Below are 12,583 nucleotides of genomic sequence, written 5' to 3' on the forward strand. Positions count from 1 at the left end.
TGAGATGGTGGGCTGCCTCTGCATCATCATCATCATACAGTAAATTGCTCTGAACCAATGCCATTTTGATGCAGTTTATATAAAAGCTAAAATGGTTACTACAATATTCTACCCAAGCATATAAAAAGAGCTCCGGCTTATTACCCAGTCCTAGTTATGAGTCACATTTCCCCTAAAGTACAGATGCAATTCCAGCTCATTAGGGTAATGTTCAGACTCTAATGCTGCTAATTCTTCAGCACTTGCTTTCATCCACTGTTCAATATTCAGCCATGCTGGCAAACTCACACCTAACATCCAACCCCACAGCTTTAGCACCTTTCTGTCTCCTAATGCTCCTATAGATCCAATTACCAATGGAGTAGTTGGTAGTGTGTACCTCACATGTATTCAGTTCATTCTGTGCTCTAATAGAGACTGACCGGGCTCACAAAGTTTTCACAGGGAACCAAGTTAGTGTGCCTCCCAAGCTATACTGACTTACTTTTTACAGATCATGTACAAGGTACTGGGTCTCACTCTTGCTCTCTCCTTCCTTCTTTCTTTCTTATATGCACACAAACCATTTATCTGTCTCACTCTTCTCATACAGTGAGCTTTCCTTTGACAGCGGTGTTTCACTCCAGACATTCACCAGCTGGTGATGTCAGAGTTCCAGAAATTGTTTTAATTGTCATGCTGTGACATATTTGAGAATTATCAACTATTTAGATGGTCTTTTATAAGCATCTGCATAAGCAATCTGCTGCCTGAAGATAGCGGTAATGTGCTCTACTACGCATAAATTTAATTTATGGGAAGTGGTTGTTTACAAGGCAACATTAGATTTTGTTGCTTCTTGTTTGGCAGCAATGAAGCTGGATACATGGCCGTAAATTTAGGCGACTCAAAAGTTCAGCAAAATATATTATGCACTACAGTGGTTTAATTTATGAGTCACAGCTGCTATTAAAGGCATAGCACATTTGTAGGAATCCAGAAGCGCGAATACCTAACATGAACAGAGAGATGAACAGTGACACTGATGTAAACATTAAACACATCTAAGAGACTCCAAATTTCCTTACTCTTAATTTAGCAAAAGTTATCTCTATGCAGGAGAAACCCAGGCAATACATCCATATTACTTAGACCCTGGTGTTGTCTTGCATGTGGTAAAATTAACTGAAATTAATCTTAGTGAATTAGCCTCTTCATCAAAAATGAAAGCATATTTTATAAGCTCAAATTAGATGCAGTCCTGTAAAATTAAGAACACCCCATGATTCAGTGGCTTGTCTATTCACCTTTAGTAACTCTATCAGGAATTTTGGCCCACTCTTCTTTACAATGTTGCTTCAGCTCACTGAAGTTTGCTGGCACTTGCGTTTTTATCCCCAGATATTTTGTTGTAGCTTTGCTGCTGACTTTGGGATCACTGTCCTGTTGCAAGATCCAGTTTGGATCAAGTTTGACAACCTTGTGCTTGAAAGTTTGTACGAGGTGATTGTGCCATTATGCTGTTTGATTTTCACTAAATGTGATGCTGTGCATTATGGCCAAACAACTCCACTTTGATTTCACCTATCCAGAAAACCTTGTTCCACAAGTCTTGTGGTTTATTCAGATGCAACTTTGCAAACCAAAACTGTGCTGCCATGTTATTTTTTAGAGGGAAGAGGCAACCTTTCCAACACTTACAACTGAGGCCTGTAGAGTTTAAGATGTACTTCTTAGATTTTTTTGCAGTTTCTCTGAGTATCTCTACAGTATCTGACCTTGGGGTGAACTTGCTGAGATGTCTACTCTACTTTCTACTGCAGTGTGTTAACACACACCTGAATACTCCATATCAACAACTTCCCAAAACTCCAGCTTTAGACAGGGTTCATACGCCTTTTTCAGGGTCAAATTCAACCTTTTCCAGCACATGCCGCCCCCCAAAAAAATAGAATGCATGTTTCAATTCGCATCACCTCAGTAAGACCATGTGAAAATTAAAACAAATCATCCTAGGTGAACTTAAACACCTTTGTTCACCTTTTGTTAAGAAATAGAAAAACAAACCACACAAAAATACTGCAAAAGGAAACTGTCGCCTTATATACATAGTGTATAAACTCAAAATGCACATTTCACTTAAAAATTAAGATGCGACAATGTGAACAAATCCATTTGTTAGAGATATTCTTCTCCTGTTGAAACCCCCCCCCCCCAAAAAAAAAAAGAAATAGATAAGTCTTCTTAAAGTATGAAATATTCATATACAAACACACATATAAATGTGTGTACTGTCTCAGTGGCTGATAGTGCCCCACAGGCCTCAGTGTGAGCTTGAAGACATTTATAATGTTTAAGTAGTTTAATGTGCAGGTGCTGAAGATAAACACATTTTGAATGAAAGCCGGGGAACTTTGGTAGCACAGAAACAAGTGGCTATTCTTTGTGACCATATGGATCACTCATATTACCATTATTTCAAATACTCAAAAAAGCTGGGGTCCAGGATATAATTGGCCGTTTTTGACTACTTTCGATTTGGCCTCTATATTTCACCTTTAAAAACTGTTTATCTTGCCAATTTGTTATTTTCTCATTTTGACAAACTGTATCAGCACAATTTATCTAAATTCAGACAAAAGTAGAAAGTGATATTTTTGACTGTAAAAATCACAAGCATGTTTAACAAATCATTTTGATAACTTGAAATGCAAATACAAATTGTACATTTTTAAAAATAAGTTTTGGAAATAAAGTTATATGGTACTATTTACCTAAAAATGCAGCCAAGGCTCAGACGTTTTTTATATAACCATTTCAAACTATTTAGAACTGACAAACAAAACAAAACAACGACTACACTACACACTAACTACACAAGACAACACACTAACTTGAGACTCCAAACACGGTAAACCTCACAAATTTCTCATGTATCAAAACTGTCTCTCTCTCTCTCTCTCTTTTGCTCACTCCTAAAACTTCCCCCTCTTCCCAAACAACCAAATGCCACATGTTGCCATATCATTTTTTTGATTGGTCGACGTGGTACATTTTTCCACCAATAGGGAAGGAGTGTTGTTTCTTTTTTCACCAATGACTGTTGTTTTTCACTCACAAGCAAAGCGTGTTTGCTAGCGCTCTCCTTAGAAAACACAGTTTTTACTGTTTCTTCCCGGAGGAAACGCCACTGTTTTATTAAAAACAAAAAACACCGGTTTTAAAAACTGGTATACAGTTTGAAGTCCGCATGTTCGACCCAAGTTGAAATGGAGACTCTGGGTCCGTCGACCCCAGAGGGTTAACCAGAAAGCCTTAAGTTAGCTAGTTATGTATCAGGCTAATGTTTAAAGCTTTCACTTGAGTAAATTAACTCATAGCTAACATTACTTAGCAGTGATAAGTTCACAGCATATTCCATAATAGCGCTGCCATACTGCATCACACTCAGTGCATTTCAATCATTTCTCCAGCGAGTTTGAAAGCAAAATAATAATCATAACTTTTTTAAAAATAGCATGTGTAACGTACACACACTGGAAAATTATTTACTAGGACTCACCTATCATGCGCCTGGAGAGCGCAAACTCCGCCATTGTTGTTTTCCATCAAACACTCATTAAAACAGCGACCTACAGGTATGTTAGCGCACTCATCCCCGACTGTCCGAGGGAGGGGCGGGGTCACACGTTGAAACAGACAGAGGGGAAAGGCAGCCCAGGTGGGGAAAATTTGCCTCTACATTTTGCGACTCATTTTATTTCTCTATCTGATAAGAAAACTATTCAATCAGATAGTTATTTGTGGTGAATGAAATACAGTTACACTTTCAAGCACTTTTAAGCACCACACCTGAAATTCAAGCACTTTTCAAACCTTGAAAAGACAACATTAAAATTCAAGCATTTTCAAGGATTTCAAGCACCCGTACGAACCCTGTTTATAAAAAGGTGCTAACGCTCACTGGTGACCAATTAATCAAGTGCCTTTGATTAGCAGCATCTGGCTACTAGGGCTGCAGCTATTGATCATTTTATTAATCTATCAATTGAACAATTAATTATTATTAATAATAATTCAGTGTCCAACCTAACCTCAGGCCAGTGCCTTACTGGCCCATGTACATTTTTATTGGCTTGTGAAAAAAGCTTTTATTAATAAATATTAATGCAATTTAGTTTAATTCAGCCTTCAGCAAGCTGTATGATTTAACCAGTCTGGTTTCAGACTAAGTTAACAGTTCATCTTCATCTTTTAATACAACTTCTGGAGGCTTATTGCAGATGTTTCTGTGTACAAAACAAACAGTGGATGGAGCAACTACAAAGTTTGCTTTTCTTCATGTTGGAATTTGTTGAAAGACTTTTTTATAGTAAAGGTTTTAATGGTGATTACAGGAACAGCGCAGCGGTTTTGAAAGCTAGAAGCACATTTTTTTCACTCTGAGCTAAGCCTCTCGGCTCTGCCTCTTTGCTCTTCACGGTGTGTAAAAAAACTCCGCCTCCACATTAAACTGTGCCAGCGTTATCATCACTGCTTGTGTTGTGTTATCAGTGTTTTTGTTTAAAACTAGCGGCTGCGCGGGCTTAATGTTGTCAGACTTTTCATTCACATGGTGCTCCTAAATACGTTTGTATCGCAGGTCTGATTTTAGTCAGAAATGTAGCTTTTTTCACATGACTCTGCAGTAATCTGAGCAACTATTCTCAAAAAAAAGAAAAAAAAACCCTGACCATAAAAAACTAATTCACAATTATTTTTAGTGTTTAAAATTAAATCAAAGGATACAGATAACATAAGATACACTAAAAAAGAAAACCAATAATACACTACTGCAGGAGACTAAATCTAGAGTTAAAAGGCAAATTCATTAAACGGATAACGATGGAACCTAAATGTTTTGTAATCATGAATTTAAATTGACTGAGAGCAACCAAAGAATTCATTTTCTGGATGCATTGCAAAGAGTTTCAGGTGGTTAGAGCAAAGAAATTAGAAGCTGGACTTGCAGTGATAGCCAAGCAGGACTAGGGCTGATATGGACCAGAGCGCCATCCTAGCATAGAAGTGGTGGAAAATTGCAGCCTCCCAATTAGAGTCTTAGCAATAAACAGAGACATATGCCTATCATGTATTTTAGACAGAGAAGATCACCCAACTTGGTTTTCTATACATATCAGCAGTTAAAACACAAGTTGAGTAGAGACTATTAATATAAATGATTAACTTTTTATACCTTAAAACCTTTCCCCACATAATTAAATATGAATCCATGATACACTGACATCAAAGGGTCCAGATCTGGTCCTTATCTTGTCCTTTCCTAAAACATCAACTTTAACTACAGTGTACAGTTTGTGTGTGTGTGTGTATATATATATATATATATATATATATATATATACACACACACACACACACACACACATACACACACACAGCATATACATAGACACACATGCATACAGTGTTGGGAAGGTTACTTTTAAAATGTATTCCACTACAGATTACAGAATACATGCCCCAAAATGTATTTTGTAATGTACTCCGTTACATTACTCAATGAGAGTAACGTATTCTGAATACTTTGGATTAATTAATATATTGTCATGCGTTTTACATCTACTTGAATATACTATTGCTGTGTGGTTTATTACTATTACTGAAGGCTACTTGCCATACCACTACCAACTACATTTTTAAATCTTAATATAAAATGAGTAACAGTAGGTTGACATTAGGTGAGGCTGCACTTTTTGCAGTGATCCCGTATAGAAAACTATTCCTTGCGTATATAAAACTGGTCCACGGCTCCGAACCATAGTAAAGGGACCTCTGGCTAATACGTTGGGTGCGCCTTATGGTTCAAAAAATACAGTACCAAAAACAGAGAGGGCATAGCCTAACATATGAAACAGAAAAAGGCCGCAGTATAATCCCTTTATTTCAACAAAGTAACTGTATTGTGAATATCAACTTCTTCAACTGTAACTGTAACGGAATACAGCTGCTCATATTTTGTATTTTAAATACACACACTGAACATTAATATTTAGTGGATAGCTCCTGGACAGAGGCTCCATGACAGCAATACTCCATACTTCAGCATCTTGCTCTACAATGCCAAAGAGAATAGGAAGTGAAAGACCATACAATATAAATTCTGCACAAAACTCTAGTCATTCATACCTTCATACCTTACTCTGACTCAAAGGTCTGACACCAGGGTCAGTTTGAGATTGTTTTCCATGCTGACAACTTATAAAAAGTTATGTAAAGTCAACATAGATTATGTTACCAAGTACTCTTCTGAACTCCTAAGAACACAACAAAATGTGCTGCCTTGAAAGCAATTAAAGGTGTTGAGTGGCTACAGAAAACAAGAAGAACATTTCCTTTGAGATATACAGAAACACAGACGTGCACACACAGAGTCCTCTAACAACGCATGCTGTGTGTAGCAGAATGGTGCAATTATGGTGCAACAATGAAATCGAGTCAAACAGAGCAGTCATCTTCCTCGTTTTAAAGCCACATTTTAAAAAGAAAAATGCATAAATAAATAAACTCAGCTGGTTTACATGCTGTTAAAAACCACGAATAAGCTTTTACTACACAGAAACATAAAAGAAACGGATGTGTCACTTCACAAGTATCACACAACGCAGTACTATAAAATATAGCAGTGGTGTAGTCAACCACTCAGGAATGCTGATTTGTATACCAGCTGCACTGTCCTGATTGGTGGATGCTGCATATTAATGCCCATTCTGGTAATCATTCTCCACTGTCTGGGAGCTGGCAGCTCTGGAAGACTTGGCTCCGACAGATTTTGAGCACGGATGGACTATTTGCTGCAGCAAGAAGGCCCATGGGTTTTATCTGTAAGAAACACTCGCAGGGAATCAGTCCCTATAACCAACCTATTGAAACCTTTCACGCACAGTGACTTGCAAACTGATCCAGACACCAAAACGAACACTGAAAGACGTAACCGTGTAAAGCTGCCACCTTTCCTGATCCCCTTTTGAAAGCTGTGGCAAAGCCTGATATTTATTCATCTATTTAACCCTCAAGTGACCAAACTTCTTTAGAAACTTAGTGGCATCAGTTATGGCCCTATTTATACAGGAAAATGTTCCTTTTGCCTTCTTTAACTACAACAACTCCTCTATTGTAATTAATAATTGTTTTTAGCCATTTTTAAGCAAAAAGGAGTCCTGGCATCATAGTTTCACCAGAGCTTTACACTTGGCTGGTTTAAAAAGGAATGATTTCACAGAAACTGCACCTGCCTTTAAAAGCTATTAACGGTTCACCCACACAGAGATCAGTACCAGGATATAGTACTGGTAACCAGGCTACAACCACTATTCAAATATCTGTGAAAGCATGCACTTCTGGATGTCTGAATCTTGTTCTAGGTTTGCTACACATATTTTTCTGCAATACATGGCATGATGGAAGTGAAAAATTCCAATAAAATGAAAGCCTTTAACTTAAAAAAATTTATTTCCAGGACAAGTCTGAAAAATCAGATCCGAAGCAGATTGATAGTGGGAATCATTTCTATGATTCAACACATCACAACGGCTTAAACATATATATATATATATATATACATATATATATATATATATATATATATATATATATATAGTTCTGTCACCTGAAGGTGAAAAACAACAGGAAACAGTCAACATCTGCAATATTACAGAAGCTATGATTTATTATTGATCTGTCAAGCTGACTTCAACAAAGCTGCCTTTGACCTTCGCAGCCTGACATTGTGCAGCACATACGGTGTGACCACACAAGCCAGATAAGGTTATCAACACTTCTGGAGACCTTCTCCAGCCACATTAAATATGTTGTATTGTAATCTTTACACTTGTCAATCAGGCAGACTGACATAGATAAATGATTCCTTTTTATAACACTCATAACAGCTATCCAAGCATTTAAACAGCTAAGAATATTCATAAACTACATAAGTTACAAACACAGCACCCATATTATTCAGGTGAACTCATTTCTAAGTGGCCCTTTTTTACAGTTATTGACTTTTTCACTCAAAAGTGACGCCACAACTTTTTCTCACAATTTTTGATAAATAAAAGCCTTGTGTCTAAGAGTGTGTAAGAGATTATCCTATATATTGTTGCGTTTTCAGTTTCACCCCAGTTCTTTTTATTCCTCAGGCCTCCAGAGACGACACCGGAACTCAGTAGTTATTTCACAAAACCTTTATTCATCTTCGGTCACTCATGCACCTTCTAGAAGGGGAGATATACAGGGCCCGGCAATTTCTCTGCAGACCTCAACTTCTTTGTCTGTTACAACCAGTTTTATAGAAGCGACCCCCCATCGTAAAACCCACATGGTGTGTTATAAACCCAAAACACTGTGTTTGTATATTTTTTTGCGAGCACGTGAGTGCCTGCGTGTGAGTGTGCGACGTGAGTGAGTGTGTGTCGTAACAGTTACAGCACTGGGTGTGTATATGTGACTTCCTGCCGGTCATAAAAGTCCATCTCCCCTCACCCAAGCTACACCAAACTCCTCTACAAAACATGGTTATCAGGTCACAAGCACTGACACCCCCACACTGTTGGCTTCTTGTTTGTCTTACTCTTACAGCTAAGCATGTGGAGGATCTCCTGCAAACCTACTTCTAAGTTGTGACAGTTATGAGCCTTTATTACATTCAGGGACAAGGGTAACAGACTTCTCCTCTCTTTCCTATCTGTTCCATACAGTCCTAGCATCCCCCAACTGTGACTTCCTATTCCCTTTTATGACAGGCAGACCTCCAGTGTCAATAAATTCCTCTCGCTCTCTGCACAATTACACACACACACTCAGGCCTATAGCTAAACCAACCCAAAACACACAGGCATTCACAAATCCTTTCCTATTCCTCTGATCTACAGCTGGACCCTATCATCTAATCAAACTTAAGCACATTATATTCTAATCATTGTTTTCTTGTACTCACAATATCTATATCTATAGACACATAGAGAGAGAGAGAGAGACACACACACAGAGAGAGAGAGAGAGAGAGGCAATTCTGTCCAAACTACAGTTCTCGTAATCCGGTGAAGCATTTCATGTAATTTCAACATCCCCATTTCATTTCCAAGAAAACACATTTGCAGCTTTGTCACTTTCTCCTTTCTTCTATGGCTCGGTGTTCCTTACCATCACCACTGAACTGATATATTTTAACTGTTCTTATTTCACAGAGTTTGTGTTTCACCGTTCATTATTATCTGGCAGCACAGCAGTGGCAAAGCAAATGAGTTTAATTTCTGTCAAATGTGTAACATGAACTCCTTATTTCTACCATTTAATTTTCATTTGGCGCTAGAAAGATTAATTTCTAACTTAATAGGAGCTTCAGAGTCTGAAAATGTGATATTAAAAACTTCTGTGCTGTGGTCAATAATACGTCTGACAATCTGTGATTCGGGTCTTCCTTGATTTCAATGGTACCTGAGATGCTGAACACTAAGTTGTTCTTGCTTTGAATGGCTGATGTTGAGCCAGATTGAACTTTTCGGTCAGATGATCCCATGTTGTTTTCTTTGTGTTCTTCCCGTGTATCTTTTCTCACTTGCATGAACTCCATCAAATATGTTGGTAGATATTTGTCATTCATAAAATCACGATTTGGGATTGCACTGCATTGTTTCTTCCTGTCAAAAGGGAGTTTTTCCTTCCTACTGCTCATGGCGTGATTGTTGGGGTTTCTTTTGAATATTGTACAGTCTTTACATCACAAAGTGTCTTTAGGTGACTGTTGTTGTGAACTGGCACTATATAAATAAACCATGTTGAATTGAATTGTTTTGTTTTCACATATTTGCCCCCCCGGCCGCCTGTCCCGTTTGGTTCTTTTGCCATCAGTGTCTGTCTGGAGGGAAAGAAAGAAGCCCAACGGAATTACTTTACCAAGTGGACCATCCCTGCCTTGCCGTATTGGTCCATTTGATTGACCTTTGTTGTTATTATTTATTTATTTAATTTTATTTTCAGTTGTTACAGATGGGACAGACATGACCGGGGAGGGGGAGGGAAACAAAGACAGTGGGGAAGAGGAATAGTGATGATGGGCAAAGAAGGGGGGGGCAAAAAATACATATTTTTATATATATCACCTGTTGAGAGAAAAAAAAAAAGAGAAAGCAAGCAAACAAAAACAGCAATATAATGAACACAACACCCTAGCGATACTCTATGTGTATATAGCAGTAAATATTAAATATTGAATATTATTATGCAGCACGTAAGACAGCGCATAGTTTGCTTTGAGGCTGGAGCCAAAAAGGGTGTAGTTTGTGTGTGTGAGCACCCGTGTGTACACCTGTGAGCGTGAGCGCGCTTGTATTTAAAAGGTTCCTTCATGTAATGATCTGCTAGAGGGTGTGGGGAGCCGTAGCCCCGTCCTCCAGGGCATGAAGCAGGTATGGAGGAGATCCGGGCCCCAGACATCCAGAGGCCCCCAGAGCACAAGAGACCAAGGAAGACCAACAGAGGGGCAGCTGCGCCACTATCCCGGAAAGAGTTGAGGAGAGCCCCAGATGAGGGGTCACTCAGCAGCCGCGGAGCAGAAGCCGGGGGGGTTGCAGTGACGAGCCCGTGAGTTCCGCCGGCAGCCAGCTGTGCCAGAGTGACCGAGCCCCAGGCCGAGAGGCCGAGGGCATCCCACCCCTGAAGGGGCCCGAGCGAGCCCCAGGCTCCAGGCCCGACAAGCAGCCACCAGGAGTGAGCTGGTGCGTACCTGGACACCCATCCCCAGACACAAAAAAACCACCAATGCACTGATGTCTGAGGGCGTCTGCCACTGGCAGGAGGAGTGGTGGGGGGAGATAGGCCTCCATACCTTGGAGGGCCGACCTGACATATAGACACAAACAAACAGGCACACACAGATACAAACATCCATTCCCACCCTCATGCTCTCATATTCAATTACTCAGCACTCACCCAACGTGGAGACAGACATAAATAGACACACACAATCACACTCCCCAAGCGTACTCTATACCCCAGGTCTAGGTACCCTTGCCCCTGGAGGGGGAAACTGCACCCAGACCCAGGTAGTGTTACCCTCTTCCCTGGGGTGGAGAGAAGCAGACTGCCCCGACTCCGCAGCAGCAGGGAGACCCCACATTCCAGACCTCAATCGGACGGCCAGCCCCCCCGCCCCAACAGGCAACAGAGAACGGGGGTGTGTGAAGACTCCAAACCTCCCTCCGCCCGCTCATATGTAGTGTTGATGCATGTGTGTTCTAAGGTGCATTTAACACATATGTTTTCACATATTGCTAATTCTGTTCTTTCTAACAAGGCAGAGAAGGCCGTGTCTGTCATGTTAGATTTTCCCTTTTGTTTTTTTTCCCCCCGTTGGCATAAGCTTGTCATATAATCTTGTCATTTATTGGGCAAAAACAGGAACACTTAAGAGTCAACAGGATCTGCTGGCAAAAACAACAGAATCAGTGTCACATGAAAATTAAATTGCAATGAATCAAAACAGTGAAGTCCTGAGAATAAGGCCTGACAGGAAACCCTGTCGATCTCACTAATGAACTCAAAACAAACAGCACACAGACGAGCCTGTTTTGACAGATTATCATGGTGACAAATCCTTTCACAGCAACACTCATAATATATTTTAAAGACAGCCATTTCAAAACGTGTTCTATCAAACTGAGACAACAAAATGTTTTTAGACAGAATTAAAAAGCAGAGTGGGTGGACAGTCGCTTAACCCAAGGTGTGGGCATCCTTGCCACCCTCCTCTTCTGTTAGACCCCTCCCAGCACTTTGTCTTCGCTAAATGGAATTTTCCATGCATTTGTGCCCTCAAATGCTTGACCCCAGTCCACGGTTTTATCTTCGTCCAGCTAATGTATTAAAGGGCAAACATATACAATTTAGTCTTGATGAAAAATACAAGCTGTCAGAGCAATGGATGCCAATACGACTGCAGGGGTGGAGTGGATTTTACAAACAACTCCATTTAACTTGAACAAGCATCTGTGTCTCTGAACTTCCAATCCATTTATTCAAAGACCTCCTCTGACCCTGACTGTGGTGATAAAAAGACAAAATTAAAGCCAATGATCTACCTGTTGTTTACATTTCCTACAAACAAAGCATTTTGTTGCACAATAGTTTAATGGGAAGGGTTTATCCTGCAAAAAGCATCTGGGTTGAAAATGAACCCCCCACTCAACTCTGAATGTTAGTGTTGAAAGTATTTAAACATAACCCTATATATTACAACAATTATAAAATTATAGGATTTAAATATCCGAAAGCTTTAAAATGTTTGGTTTTTTTTGTTATTTATTCTCTCTAACACTGTGAAATATAACTTGCTCTAGAAAATGGGCACCTCTGGGGTTGACAAGTTAAGACAACATGAAAGAGATAAAAACCGCAGTAAGTCGGGTGGCCACTAGAGTCTGGCTCTTAAGGAAAGCTAATTCCCATATAGTCCCATGATAAAATGCCTTAACAGCATTAGTAATCAGGGACACAAACTGTTTTGGTATCTACAGATAATTTCTCCCTTCTTAATAACTGAATA

The 12,583-nt window shown here is 39.5% G+C and overlaps 1 protein-coding gene across 21 annotated transcripts in view; it reads right to left on the reverse strand.

The window, feature by feature from the left end:
* The window catches only part of gpat2 (glycerol-3-phosphate acyltransferase 2, mitochondrial), a 186,889-nt gene that overhangs the window by 105,641 nt on the left and 68,665 nt on the right, over positions 1-12,583 (reverse strand). For 3 of the 21 annotated variants that reach the window (XM_085179068.1, XM_085179062.1, XM_085179072.1), the window contains exon 3: positions 6,019-6,094. The exons of 17 other annotated variants lie outside the window; for them this stretch is intronic. The gene's annotated coding sequence lies outside the window, so the exon portion shown is untranslated. Of the gene's footprint in view, positions 1-3,541; positions 4,755-6,018; positions 6,095-12,583 lie in introns of those variants that run through there. One more of the 21 variants, XM_085179073.1, reaches the window with a different exon arrangement.

This window comes from Neolamprologus multifasciatus, chromosome 12 (assembly GCF_963576455.1).
Source record: "Neolamprologus multifasciatus chromosome 12, fNeoMul1.2, whole genome shotgun sequence".
Lineage (NCBI taxonomy): Eukaryota > Metazoa > Chordata > Actinopteri > Cichliformes > Cichlidae > Neolamprologus > Neolamprologus multifasciatus.